We start from the raw sequence: 14,596 nt of genomic DNA on the forward strand, positions 1-14,596 counted from the left end.
GATACATAATGGGGGGTGGGAGGGAGGCAAGAATGGAGGAAGGAGGGACTGTATAGAGGGAAAAGAGGGGTGGGAGGGGTAGGGGGGAAGGAAAAATTAACAGAATGATTCAAACATCATTACCCTATGTAAATGTATGATTACACAAATGGTATGCCTCTACTTCATGTACAAACAGAGAAACAAGTTGTACCCCATTTGTTTACAATTTAAAAGAAAAAAAGAATTTATGACTCTAAAAAACTAAAATAAAAAATAAAAATAAAAGCTTTGAATCCTTGAAAAGGAAAAATACTTTAGCTCCTAACTTAAACACATGCCATGGTCTGAGACGGGATCCATAGCACCCTGAACTCCTGCCATTAGATCTCCTACTTCCAGGTCTGTACAGGACCTACAGCTCACCTACTCCAACCTATTACATCAACTGTCCTGAGTTGTTGACACCTGTCTCTAGACCACCCTGTCATATGTCTTCCCCCAAACAAAAGAGCTTCTGTCTCACCTACTCCAGGAGGCCTGCACGTCTCCTCCCCATAAAACCCATGTGTGCTCTGCTTGGGACTCCAGTCTGCCGCTAGGCAGTGGTTACAAAATATGCTGAGAGGATTCAGGATACAAATTGAAATGAAGAAACAATTTTAATCAGGAAAAATATTTAAAATATCATGCTGGAAATGGAAAAAATGAATATAAGAAAAAATGCACAGGACAATTTCCCAGGAGAGGGGAAAAGACAGCAGTGACAGAGAGGTTGGCATTAAATGAATATGAGGAGCTGACACTGAGGGAGGTGACTGAGAAGGCTCTAGATACATGGCAGACTGAAGCTGTGATACCCTAAGTGGAATTGGGTCTGGCTCAGTTGCTTCTGAACCTGCAAGTTCTAGATTTACCATTGCTGCAAGATCTGCTGCCACAAGGCGAGAGGACTGAATCTCCCCAGAGGTGGCCCCAACTTGTTCAGGATCTTCTGTGACTAGACCAAATGTTGCCAGAGGTGGAATGGGGTCTGGCTCTGCATTGTCTAAACCAGCTGTCTCTAACTCCATGTTGGCTGAAAAGTCTGCTGCCACAGGGGGAAGCAGAAACACAGCCAAGAGGGAAAGTGACTTACCCCAGATGGCTCTGTGGGACCCAGATTTGGACTGAGTTGCTGGTCATTCTTTGTCCTTTTCCTTTTAGTGACTGTCCTACCTCTATAGGGAAGCAGCCAGTGTCTCAGGTGGTCTTTGGGATGGTCTTGTGTGTCTTGGAGCTGTTTTCACTTCACTGTATAGCAATAAGTCATTTTGCAGTTTGCTATTGTTTCTATATTAGAACTTTCCCTTCTTGGTCCCACCCAATGGTGAAAATGAATCATCCCCAACTCTGGATGAGCCTGGCAGAGTGTGGACCTTGGAGACAGGCATGGTAGAGAAGCTCGTGAACCTTTGGGAAGTGAAGTAACTGAAATTCAGAGATAGACCCCCTCTAGCATAGATCTTCCAAAGGCATTCCCTGAGATTTAGAATTGACCCAATGACTCTTCTCATCTTAAAAAGTCTTCTAGTGCCCAATACTGTTAATCCTTTCTCTTTTTGTATTGAACTCAACCTCTGACTTCTCAGGAACAGAAATTGGCAAAGATCATGGGGTGTAACTTCTTTTTAAAAAAATTTTTTAGTTGTAAATGGACACAATACCTTTATTTTATTTATTTTTATTTTAGGGGTACTGAGGATCAAACCCCATGCCTCACACATGTTAGGCAAGTGCTCTACCATTGAGCTATAACCTCAGCCACATGGAATATCACTTCTATGATTCAGTTACAGGAAATCTGATTTCTTACTGGCTCCCTCTCTCTCCTACTTCCCCCCACCCCTCTCTCTCTAATCCCTGTAGGGAATCAGGTTGAGATATTATGAGCTGTCCCCAGGGACAAAGACCCTAAGTATCCTGGACCAAAAAAAAAAAAAAAAAAAAAAAAAACAAAAGCATTGGGTCTCAGACAAACTGGATCCTGCCAATAGCAGAGGAATGAGATTGGAGGTCAATCCTCTCAGCAGAAGCACCAGCTGAGCTGTCCTGGATCCCAGTGTTTAGAAACTGTGACATCATCACCATTTGTGAATGTCAGCAGCGAGTTAGATGCTGTCATGCAGCAGTGGCTAGCTACTAATGTGTTTAGGCCCTGGGTCTGTCCTTCCCCTCCTCTCTCTACCCAGGCTCTCTCCAGGCACACTGGCCTCTTCCCTAGCAAAATTTTGCCTCCCAATTGCTACACTGCTGAGCCTTTCCAGGAACACTTCTCCCAGAATTGAGGAAGGCTGATTACCTCTTGTCATTCTGCTTCCAGCAGAAATACCACCGCACTGAAACTCTCAGACCCACACTGTTACCTGCAACTTAAGAACAGACCAATCACCACTGAGAAGTCCAAATGAGAGTCTTTATTAAGCCAGTCAGCTGACTATCTTACACAATGCCCCAAAAATGGCTATTGGGAGAACAGCCCCAACCATAGGGCTGTAGGGGTTTTATACTATAAGTCAATCATCAATCATAAGTATCTACTGCTATGATTCAAAACTACAAACTAACATCATGAGATCTAAAATCATAAGCAGAAAGGGGAAGTGGGTCAAAATGACCTTACTTAGGTACAAATTAAAGATTGGTTACTAACATCTAAACAATCACTGTTGACATCACTGTTGACATGGTACATTTTTTTAAAATTACTTTATTAAATTTTAATCAACAGTTTAAAATTGTGTATATTTATGGATAGTCCATAAATCTAACATGATGTTTGGATATATGTGTACATTACAGAAAGGATAAGTCAAGATAATTAACAAACCCATAACCTTATGCTTTTTTTTTTAATTGTAAACAAATGGGGTACATCTTGTTTCTCTGGTTGTACATGAAGTAGAGGCATACCATTTATGTAATCATACATTTACATAGGGTAATGATGTTTGATTCATTCTGTTATTTTTCCTTCCCCCCATGCCTCCCACCCCTCTTTTTCCTCTATATAGTCCATCCTTCCTCCATTCTTGCCTCCTTCCCACCCCCATTATGTATCATCATCCGACATGGTACCTTGTTTAGGAAAGACAGGAATCAAAAAGAGAACAATTTTTCTTTATATAAGAATTGCCATTTTGTGTTGCCAAATGCCATGCTAAGTAAACTGATGATGGGTACAGAGGTGGGGTGTTCCCATGGGAGTAGTATTTCCTACATAACATGGAGTCTCAAGGTAAATAGTCTGTTTAGTCATTGCCCACATAGCCTGGCCTATAACATTTCTATGGCATCAAATATGTCAAACTGTCACATTACCGTTGGGATGTCCAAAGTCCAGGTCCTTGGTGTCATGAACAAAGAATTGAGCAAGACCCACAGAAGTAACAGATAGAGTACAGATTTATTGAAGGTGAAGATAGCACTCTGTTATGTAGAACGGAGTGGATCACATGCAACAGAGGCTCAAGGCCCCAGTGTCTGGAAGTTAGGGTCTTACAGTCTGAACTACGGGCGTTCTCTTCCCTAGATGAATCTGATTGAAGTCTTTACCCCATTTTCTCCCATTGGTTATCTTATGATAGCTGATCAGAATATTTTCCAATCCCCCACCATGGGTTACTTTAGAAAACCTAATTAGAATACTGCCCACTTTATTTCCATTAGTCATTTTAAAATTTAAACCTGTAGCAGGAGTTGTCATGATAATGGGATGTATTATAAACAGAAATGGGACTCATCTTCTTGTCTTGTCCTCCAGTGGTTTCTTTTTTTTTTTTTTTTGCGGTACTGGGGATCGAACTCAGGGCCTTGTGCTTGCAAGGCAAGCACTCTACCAGCTGAGCTATCTCCCCAGCCCCTCCAGTGGTTTCTAATACTCCATTTCTGCCATCTTGGTGTCCCTGAACTTCTTCCTAACAACACCTAGTGACTTCAGGGTTCCCTAGAGCCCTAGGCTGTATTTTCAGTATGGCACTTGCTCTTTTCTTTCATGTGCATTTGCACAGGCTGTGGTGGGGCCCAGCTTGGGACTGAACTCAAGTTAATGGATCTCTACTATCTTCTGCACAGGAACCCCAAGAAGTGACCTCTGAGCCCAACTCTGGATGTCAATACATCCTAGATCAGGGCTCCAGGTAGGGTTCTGCAGGCCAGGGGATCTCAGAAGGGTGCTGAAGGGTCCCTGAGTAAGAAAAGCTCCAGAAGGCTGAAGTTGGGGTGTAGGGTGCCCCTTGGGATGACATCTGGACCATATTCTATTTGGCTCTGATTTCCAGCAAGGAGTTGGGGGCTACTGCAGGTAGGAAACAGGGAGCCCCATTCAGGTGGTCTTCTCAGAGCCACAGAATCCCAGAGCTGGAGGGAGCTGAGTGGGCATGAGACCCTACCCATCCCAGCATAATGCCTGAGCACCAGCCAGGGAAGATGCCTGTCTCAATGTCCTCTCAGATACTAAGGGACGGTGCTGGATATGCCTCTTCCTAGGCTGGGCCTGAGACCTGGACAACCCAGAGAAACCTGATGGCCAAATAGCCCTTTAGGGCTAGTCTGTGCCCATGCAAGAGTGAATGAGGGCACCAAGGAAATGCTCCTGCTGCCCAGCTCACCAGTATACTCTGTGTCTGTGGCCCTTCTCCTGCAGCCTAATGCAGAAGGGGCAGCATCGCCACCTGCTGGATGTGTGTAATAGGTGCAGACCTGGTGAAAAATGACCTTGGCCCACAGCTGACCCCAGAGATCTCCTAGCCTCTGCTAAAATGGGTGCAGGTTGGGGAAGTCGGGTGCCAGGAAGGAAAGGGGCTTTGAAGGGAAGTGTGAGTAGTCATTTTCTGCTTTTTTTTTGTACTGGGGATTGAACCCAGGGGTGTTTTACCACTGAGCTACACCCTAAACCATTTTGATTTTGAGACAGGGTCTCATAAAGTGCTTAGTGTAGTTAACGTCAGCTGCTTCTTATTTTTGAACATCATACTTAAAACAAGATAGGTAACAGAAAAAAAATCAGAAAAGAGTAAAAATAAAAAAGATCTATTTCAACTGGTATTGCAGTAGGCCTGGAGGGACCTGCCAGAATTGGCTCCAGTTTCCCAGCTAGATGGATCTTGTACTAGCGCAGGAGCCTGTGCAGTTTGTGCAGAGCTGGCTGGAGCTCCACAGCTGCCGACATGCCTGGTGCTAGACTCAGTTCTAGTTTTATAAGTGGCATTGCCTCTAGCAAGGATGCCAGAAGCAGAGCAGACATCAGCTCCACCGGAGATGGACGATCCTGTACTGGTGCTAGCTCTTCTCCAGAGCTTCTACAGAGCTGACTCTAGTCCTGATTTGCAGCTAGCAATGGTTGTCGGCTGGCTCTAGCTCTATGGCTATTGACAGTTGGCACCACATCTAACAATAGAAATGTCTCTAGACAGAAGTGTAACTGTTTTTGATTCTGTCACTGCTTCTGCAGCTAGATCTGGCTTTCGAAAATTTTCCAGGGGTGATGCTGAAGATAGAGCTGATGGCAGCATAGCTTTTGAATGTAGTTAATGCCCCTGAATGGTATAATTAAAAGTGATTTTAAATGGTTACAAATTTTAGTATATGTAAATTTTAAGTATAAAATATAACAAGCCATAAAGAATATAAAAAATAAAATTAAAACAAAAAAGCTGCCATCAAAGGGAGGGCCATGGCTGGGAGCAGTGGCACATGCCTATAATCCCAGTGACTCAGGAGACTGAGGCAGGAGGATTGCAAGTTCAAAGCCAGCCTCAGCAAAAGCAAGGAGCAAAGCAAGTCAGTGAGCCCCTGTCTCTAAATAAAATACAAAATAGGCCTATGGATGTGGCGTGTGGCTCAGCAGTTGAGTGTTCTGAGTTCAATCCCCAGTAACCCACCCCCCGAAAAAAAAAAAAAGGAGGGCCATAAGCCTCTGGTGCTGGATCTAGCCCTGGTGAAGGGTGTGCTGGGCCGGCTCTAGCTCTGGGACTGGTGCTATGGAGGATGCTAGAGTCAGTGGGGCTCTAGCTGTGGAATTGGAACAAAAGTCCTGGAACTGGCTCTATCTCACCCAGTAGTGTTGGGGCAGTTCTAGAATTAACTCCTTCTCGGGGGTTGATTCTCACTACAGTTTGGTGTCAGAAAGTGTGCAGCTGAATGGAGGTATCTTTGGCTTTGGAGCTGGAGGTGCCTTTGGTTCTGTGGCTGGTTCTGGCTCTAAGTCTGGTGCTAGTACTAGATCTTTTGGTAGAGGAGGTTCCAGCTAAAGCCCCATCATGGCCCATGGGTTTGATGCTGTCCCACCTGTTGGACTGTGAGCCTCAAGGGTAGGGAATGTGTCAGGGGTTCATGGTTGTATTCTAATTTGCAACAGGGAGAACACAGGAGCCTGAGGAATGAATGGATGGATGGATGGATAAACACAATACTTTGTGTTTCCATCTTCTTGTGTGTAATATAAGATCACCTGGTTTGTAGTGCTTTTAGGAGGAACACACTGATTTATTTAGGAAATAGTAAGTGCTTTCCTGTGATCTATTCTGGAGATTTGGGAATACAGCAACGGACATGATGCACAGGCCCCCTTCATAATAAGTTGACTTATGCAAAGATTAAATGAGAATGCAGATCACAGGCATGTGACCTGACAGTCAGGAACAGGTGCTTGGCTGCGCAAGTTCAAGTCCCCACTTCAGTACAAGCTCAGGTGGGACCTGTGGAATCACATGCTCTGAATGGCCTTCCTACTCATGAACCCCCTTGTCTTTCTCCTAAACGAACCTCAGTTTCCCTGCCTGTGAAATGTTCATGTGAGGAAATCTTTACCCTGGTTCCTTAATGAAGTTGGCCTGTATCCTCAAAGATAAAGTTGTTTGTTCCTCTCTAGGTAACCCTGTAGAGCAGACTTTTAGTTCACCAAGGCAACAGGGCTGTGTTCCCTGAGGGGACTGGATAGGGTCCCTCCATGATCAGTGTCTGATCTGGGAGGTGGGTGCTGGCTCTAACCCTCAGTGACAGTGATGACCCAGACATTGACAGTGCACTGGTCATGTGACTTTTGAAGTGCTGGCAAAAGCTAGCCTAACATCTGAGGCACAGACCAGCAGTGGTTCAGTTTATCAAGCAGTTGGGGCTTGCCACAGATATTTCCAGATGGATAACATAAAGGACTTCCTCCCTTAGTTCATTCTTATTTTCTCCCTCAACTTCATTGCTTTTCATCATGTGGATGGTGATCTTTAACCAGACAGCTACATGAGGAAATTGGTTTGTTTCCAACATTCTTTCTAAAGAAAAAGGCCATAGTGAAAAACCCTGTCCATGTGTGAAGTGTAGAGGTTTTTCTATGAATTGAATCCCCTGAACTGGAACTGCTTAATCAAAGGGTAAATACACTTATAATATTGATAGAGGTAAATAATGAAGATGCCTGCATTGGAGAACAATTTGTATCTCATATTCTGTCAGTAGTAAATAAGGATTTCTGGCCTGGGGATGTATCTCAGGAGTAGAGTGCTCACTTAGGACTTTTTGTTGTTTGTCTGCTTTTGCTTTTTGATAGTGCTTTGAATGAAATCCAGAGCCTCGTGTATGCTACACATATGCTTTAGCACTCAGCCACACCTGGAAACCCCCAGAAATAACTCTTTTAAAGCTATGTTTGTTGTAATTGACCTAACAGTGATTTTGTAGTGAGGATACTTTTCACAGAACATACACATTATCACTTTTTAGTTACTATGCATTGAAGGATTTGAGTTGATTTTAAAAAGTGAAAATTTTAATTAGTATGGATGCTAATACAGAGTTGGTTATTAGGTTTAAATACTTGGTAAATGTTTATTGAATGACATGCTGAGTAAGAAAATAAAAACATTCATGCTGTTGATAAAAAAATGACTTTTGTGAAGTTATTTTTATCTCTTCCTATTTTAATGGCTTTTGATTTGTTTTGTCAATGTAGTTTATGTTTTGTATGAGAGCCAGGGGACACCTCAGGCATATTTATACTGTAAAATTACAGAGATGCGATCTAAGAGGACATTTCCAATTGTCCTTTGTTTTTTTAACTGGACATGCTGCCCATGACAGGGACGAGGTCATTTTCTGACCATTAACCATTACCAGGACATGGCAGGGCATTTTCTTTTCCTCTGTGTTTTTGATGCATTTTTCTTTGTGAATTTAAACAGTGCAGCATTGGTATACCTGTGGATAAGTCCTACTAATTGACTTAATAGTGTTGTTTTTGATCAAGGTATGTGAAGGTGACCTTTAAATCTGGATTCTTTCTTTCTTTCTTTCTTTCTTTCTTTCTTTCTTTCTTTCTTTCTTTCTTTCTTTCGTACCAGGGATTGAACCCAGGGGCACTTAACACTGACTCATATCCACAGCCCTCTTTATTTATTTATTAAAAAAAATTTTTTTTAGATGTCACTAGACCTTTATTTTATTTATTTACTTATATGTAGTGCTGAGAATCAAATCCAGTGCCTCACACATGCTAGGCAAGCACTCTACCACTGAGCCACAACCCCAGACCCCTCTTTATTTTTTATTTAGAGATATGGTCTCACTGGCTGGCCTCGCTAAGTTGCTAAGGATGGCTTTGAACTTGTGATCCTCCTGCCTTGAAGCCTGATACTGGGATTACAGGCATGTGCCACCATGCCTGGCTACATCTGCATTCTTAATCCATGTGAAAGAGTTTTAAATCATGACCAATCTTGTGTTGTCCTGCTTGTCTCCTTTCTACATATCCTTATGTGTTCTATCCTACTTCACTTTTAACTTTTTCTTAAGACTAGTAAAAATTTAATGATTGATCAATTATATTTTGAACAGAAGTAGTTGATATAATAGGAAGGAGACACTAAATACTTAGGTGTGGGTCTCAGTCAAAATGCTGTATGTAATACCTTTAATTTTCTATATTTTACTGTTTTGTTTTTCTTTTTCTTTTCTTTTCTTTTTTCTTTCTTTCTTTTTTTTTTTTTTAATACTAGGATTTGAACCCAGGGGCTACCACTCAAGCCCTTTCTATTTTTCATTTTGAGACAAGGTCTCATTAAATTGCCCAAGCTGATCTCAGATTTGTGATCCTCCTGCCTCAGCCTCCAAGGCAGATGGTATTACAGGCATGAGACTTTGCATCCAGCTCTACTACCTGTTTCTTAAGAAAAAAGAAGTTTTGAGAACAGTTGTGAAAAGAAAATCTCTGTATTGCCTTCCTTCCATAATTATCATTTCTCAGAGCCTACCTGGAGTAGACTATCCAAACCAGTGGTTCAGAGATAGAGTCAGCTGGGTCAGAACTACCCTACTTCAATGTAAAACATCTTTTCCCAAATAAGCTACTTCCTGGGGAAAGTTGTTTTAGTCAATCTGACACAGTGGCAGTGTGAGAAATAGTCTGGTGGTCCATTTTCAGAATATAGTATTCAACCTTAATTGGATCCAATTGTAGCCATTTTAACTATAGCCCTTCCCTTTTGCCTGCCCTAATTTTAAAATTAGCCAATCACGTGGTTCATACCCCTGAATCCTCCAATCAAGGCGAAGGGCAGCACTGCCTTAGGTATATAAACACAGCACAGGCTGCCCAGGCACTTGCTAGTCAGGTTTTGTAGCACCACCTTTCTGTCAGAAGCAAATGCCTGCCCCACCCACTTTCAAGCACGAGTTTGATTTTGTTTCGGGTACCTCAGTATTTCTAACTGCAGGCAAGGAAGTTTGGAGAAGCACTCAGTTTCTTCTTATTTTTTTTTAAAAAAATTTTATTGTCTATGGACTATTTATTTATTTATTATTCATATATGGTGGTGAGAATTGAACCCAGTGCCTCACACGTGCTAGGCAAGTGCTCTACCACTGAGCTACAACTCCAACCCTGTCAGTTTCTTCTTGTTCTTGCAGAAATCTGTCAGTGTTCAGGATGAAGTCTTTTATAAATGATATATTTTTTAAAGTGGTAGACCTCCTGCCAGAGAGGGGAGAAACAATAGAAATGTGGGTCAGCATTGAAACTATTGAGAGTTAAAAGAGATATAAGACTGGTGTTGTCTCCATGCCTTTATATTTTTATTTCTATAGATTTTATTTATGTTTACATTCAGTTTCATTCAGAGTTTTAAAAAACTGATATTGTTAAGTCCTTTCTCTATTCTCATTGGCCTTCCTCCACTTTAATTGCATTGATTCTTAATTTCCAAGGCCATATTTTGCAGGGTGTGGTGATGTACATCTGTAATCTCAGCCACTTGGGAGGCTAAGGCAGAAGGATTGCAAATTGGAAGCCAGACTCAGCCAATTTATTGAAGCTTTAAGCAACCCAGTGAGACTCTGTCTCAAAATAAAAACCAGAAAGGACTGGGATGTGGTTCAGTGGTTAGCCCCTGGGTTCGATACCTGGTACTGGAAAAAAGAGAAAAAAAAAGCCATGTTTTCACATTGGAGAAAACTACCTTTAAAACAGTCTTGCTAAATTGCTCAGGGCCTCACTAAGTTGCTGAGGCTGACTTTGAATTTGTAATCCTACTGCCTCAGCCTCCAGAGTCGCTGGGATTACAAGTGTGCAACACTGAAGCCAGCCCTTTCCTTTTGCAACCCCCCAAACCTACTGCTTATTACTTGCTGTTAGAAGTTAGATTGGATGGTGCCACTGTTGAAAGGAATGGTAACTCAGTTTATAAAAATTTATTTTTTTAATTTTTAAAATTCCTTTGCAGAGCTGAGGATCAAACCCAGGGTCTTTGCAAGCACTCTACCAAGTTTATAAAAATTTAATAACAATAGTACTTATCTGGTGCTAACTTTGTGCCAGGCCAGGTTCTAAACTGCTTATCTACAGTAATGCCTTTAATCTTTATAATCTTTACAATAACCTAAAAAATAACCAATGAGATACCACTGACTCTAAGATATCTTTTTTTTTTTTTTTTTTCAGTACTGGGAATTGAACCCAGGGATGCTCTACCGTTGAGTCACATCCCCAGCTCAGCCCTTTTTGTTTCAAGACAGTGTCTCACTAAGTTCGCAGGCTGAATTTGAACTTGTGGTCAGCCTCAGTCTCCTTAGTCACTGGGATTACAGGTGTACGCCACTGTGCCTGGCAACAAAAATGTTTCAATGCCCCTTTATACTGTAATCTTTTTGAGAGACATTGTAAGTAGCTCAGAACTCACTTCAAGTGTAAACAGTATGAACTGACAATCAATGACACAACTGCCACCAGGCAAACAAAAAGCATCAATTTCAGAAAAGTGAAAGTGTTAAAATAATTGTATATTGGAATCAAAGAACTAATCCCCATTTTTCAGATATGGAAATAGTGGTACAGAAAGATATTAGTGGTTTGCCAGAAACCACATAGGCAATGGTTTCCCCCCACTGTTTGTGGTGCTGGGGATGAAACTCCTGACTACTAGGAAAGTGCTCTACCACTGAGCTACATCCCCTTTTTATTTTGAGACAGGGTCTCCCTAAATTGCCCAGGCTGTCCTCAAACTTGCCAAGTTCCTGCCTCAGCCTCTCAAGTCACTAAGATTAAGGTGTATGCCACTGGTGCCAGAATTTCTAAGTAGAGATATGAGATACATATCAGGGGCTGGTGCTGTGGTTCAGTGGTAGAGCACTTGCCTCGCATGTTCAGAGCACTGGGTTCGATCCTCAGCACCACAGAAAAATAAATAAATATCTTGTGTCCATCTACAACCAAAAAATATTTTTTTAAAAAAAGATACATATTATAAATAGCTATCACAAAACTAAAAGTAGTAAATGAGAAGCCCAGAAAGTGAAATTTTGATGATGTTACATCTGAAGAGACAGCAAGAAGACTCCAAGAAGGAAGTAGCACGTGGGCTGGAGTTTTATACCAATGTGTCTGATCTAATTGTAAGACTGTTGAATGATAGATATATCTGATGTAATATCCAGAACACCATTCTGCAGTTTACTGAATTCTTTAAAACTGCTTTTTCTGGGTTTCTTTTGTGGGGGTTCTTGCTTCAGCTTAACAATGTATGTCTCTACTTCTCTTATCTATTCTTTCATTCAGCATTACTTGAAGTAAGCTTTAAATAGTGTTTTAAGTTCCTAGGAGCAGGTTACCTTTTTGAAAATGAAACCACAGAGGTAACCCCAATGTAGAAGACATGGTGTTCCTGTCCTAATGAAACTCACACCCCTCTCTTAGCCTTGCAGTTCTCTATTGCTCCCTGTTCAGTGTTTACACTTGCTTGATGTTTTGGTTTGGACATGGGACATCCCCACAAAGCTCATGTGTTGCAGGTTTGGTCCCAAAGCAGCAACATTCATAGGTTGGGCATTTGGGAAGTGATTGGATCATTAAGGCTATGACCTCTTCTGTGGATCCACTAATAGCTGAATGGACTACTGGGAGGTGGTGGAAACTGTCGGCAGGTGGGCATGGTTGGAGGAAGTAGGTTACTGGGGACTGTATTTTGTCCTTGGCCCCTTCCTCTCTGTCACACTGTCTCTCTGCTTCCCAGCTGCCATAAGCCAAGTGACTTTTCTTTGCCATATCCTTGCACTGATATTCTGCCTCACCTGAGGCCCAAAGCAATGGAGCCAGTCAACCATGGATAGAAACCTCTGAAACCATTCCCCCAAATAAATCTTTTCTCCTTTAAGTTTTTAATGTCAGGTATTTTGGTATCAGTGGCAAAAAGCTGACTACCACACCTGGGTCAATCTGCCCATGTATAAACATCTGTGTTGATAGATCATTATATACAAAAGTAAGTGATATATGCACGAGTTAATTAAGTTATTATTATAGACATATAGGTCAATTGTGTTGAAATCAAAAGACCCAAATTTGCATCACAGCTGTGTATTGCCTATCTTTCAAACTGTTTTGGGTTTGTTTTTTGTTTTTGCACTGGGAATGAACCCCAGGGCCTTGTGCGTACTAAGTATGCCCTTTACCACTGAGCAACACTCTCATCACCCATCAAACTTTTTTTTTTCTGGTACCAGGGATTGAACTCAGGGGCATTCGACCACAGAACCACATCCCCAGCCCTATTTTATATTTTATTTAGAGACAGGATCTCACTGGGTTGCTTAGCACCTCACTTTTACTGAGGCTGGCTTTAAACTTGTGATCCTCCTGCCTCAGCCTCTCAAGCCACTGGGATTATAGGCTTGTGCCACCATACCTGGCATATCAAACTTTTTTGAGTCTTATTTTTTTCCTTAAAAAGATGGAATGGTGGGGCATTGTGACACACACCTGTGATCCCAGGTACTTTAGAGGTTGAGAACAAGGGTACTAAATTTGAGGCCAGTGTGAGCAGCATAGCAAGACCCCCACTACAGAAAGAAAGAAATAAAATACTGGAATTTTTCTGAAATGAGACTATTCTACAAAATAACTGATCTGGACCCATTAAAAAATGAAGATCATAAAATATAAGAAAAATCTGACATTAAAAAAAGAAATCAAAAACCAAAATAACAATTTTAAGGAAAAACAAACACATCCTGAGAAACTGTTCCAGATGGAAATCTAAAGAGCCATGACAACTGAATACAACCTGGATTGGAATTTTACTTTTTGAGATGTGGTCTTCTTTTATCCCCAGGCTGCTCCTGAAGTCTTGGGCTTAAGTGTCAGAATCCTGAGTAGCCAGGACTACAGCACCATGTCACCATGCTCAGCTTTAGAATTTTGGGGGAGGAAGGTGTATTAGAGATTGAACCCAGGGGCACTTAACCACTGAGCCACATTCCCAACCTTTTTTTTTTTTTTTTTTTAAGACAGGGTCTCACAAAGTTGCTTAGGGCCTTACTAAATTGCTGAGGCTGGCTTTGAACTTGAGATCCTCCTGCCTCAGTCTTCCAAATCACTGGTCTTACAGGCATGTGCCACGCCACCCAGCAGAATTTTTTTGTTTTTAATAAGTGATAGCTTTGGGAAAATAGTCAAAATTTGAATGATTATGTAAATTAGTTGTAGTTAATTTCCTGATTTTGAAAATTATGTGGTGTTTTAGTCAGCTTTTCACTACTGTGAATTAAAGATCCCTCCAGAACAACTGTAGAAGAGAAAAAGATTGAGGCCTCATGGTTTCAGAGGTCTTAGTCTGTAGAAGGCCAGCTCCATTACTTGGGTCTTGAGGTGAGGCAGAACATCATGGAGGAAGAATGTGGCAGAGGGAAACAGCTCACATCATCAGGAAGCAGAGAGGGACTCCACTTATCAGAATATATACCCAAAGCCACACCCCAAATCCCACCTCCTCCAGTCACACCCTACCACTTCAGTTAATCCCTGTCAGGGGATTAAATCACTGATTGGGTTAAGGCTATAACCCGATCATTTCTTCTCCAAATCTTCTTGCATTGTCTCACACGTGAGCTTTTGGGGGATAACTCACATCCAAACCATAACGTGGCAATGTTATGTGATAGGATATGATTATTATAAAATACACATTGGTGTGTTTAGGTGTAAAAGGCTGTAGCTTTCCAACAGTTTAGAAAAAACATTTGAGAGAGAGAGGAGAGAAATAAAGCAAATGTGGTAAAATGTTAACCACTAGAGAATCAGATTATAAGGTATATG

This window comes from Sciurus carolinensis, chromosome 4, assembly GCF_902686445.1.
Source record: "Sciurus carolinensis chromosome 4, mSciCar1.2, whole genome shotgun sequence".
Lineage (NCBI taxonomy): Eukaryota > Metazoa > Chordata > Mammalia > Rodentia > Sciuridae > Sciurus > Sciurus carolinensis.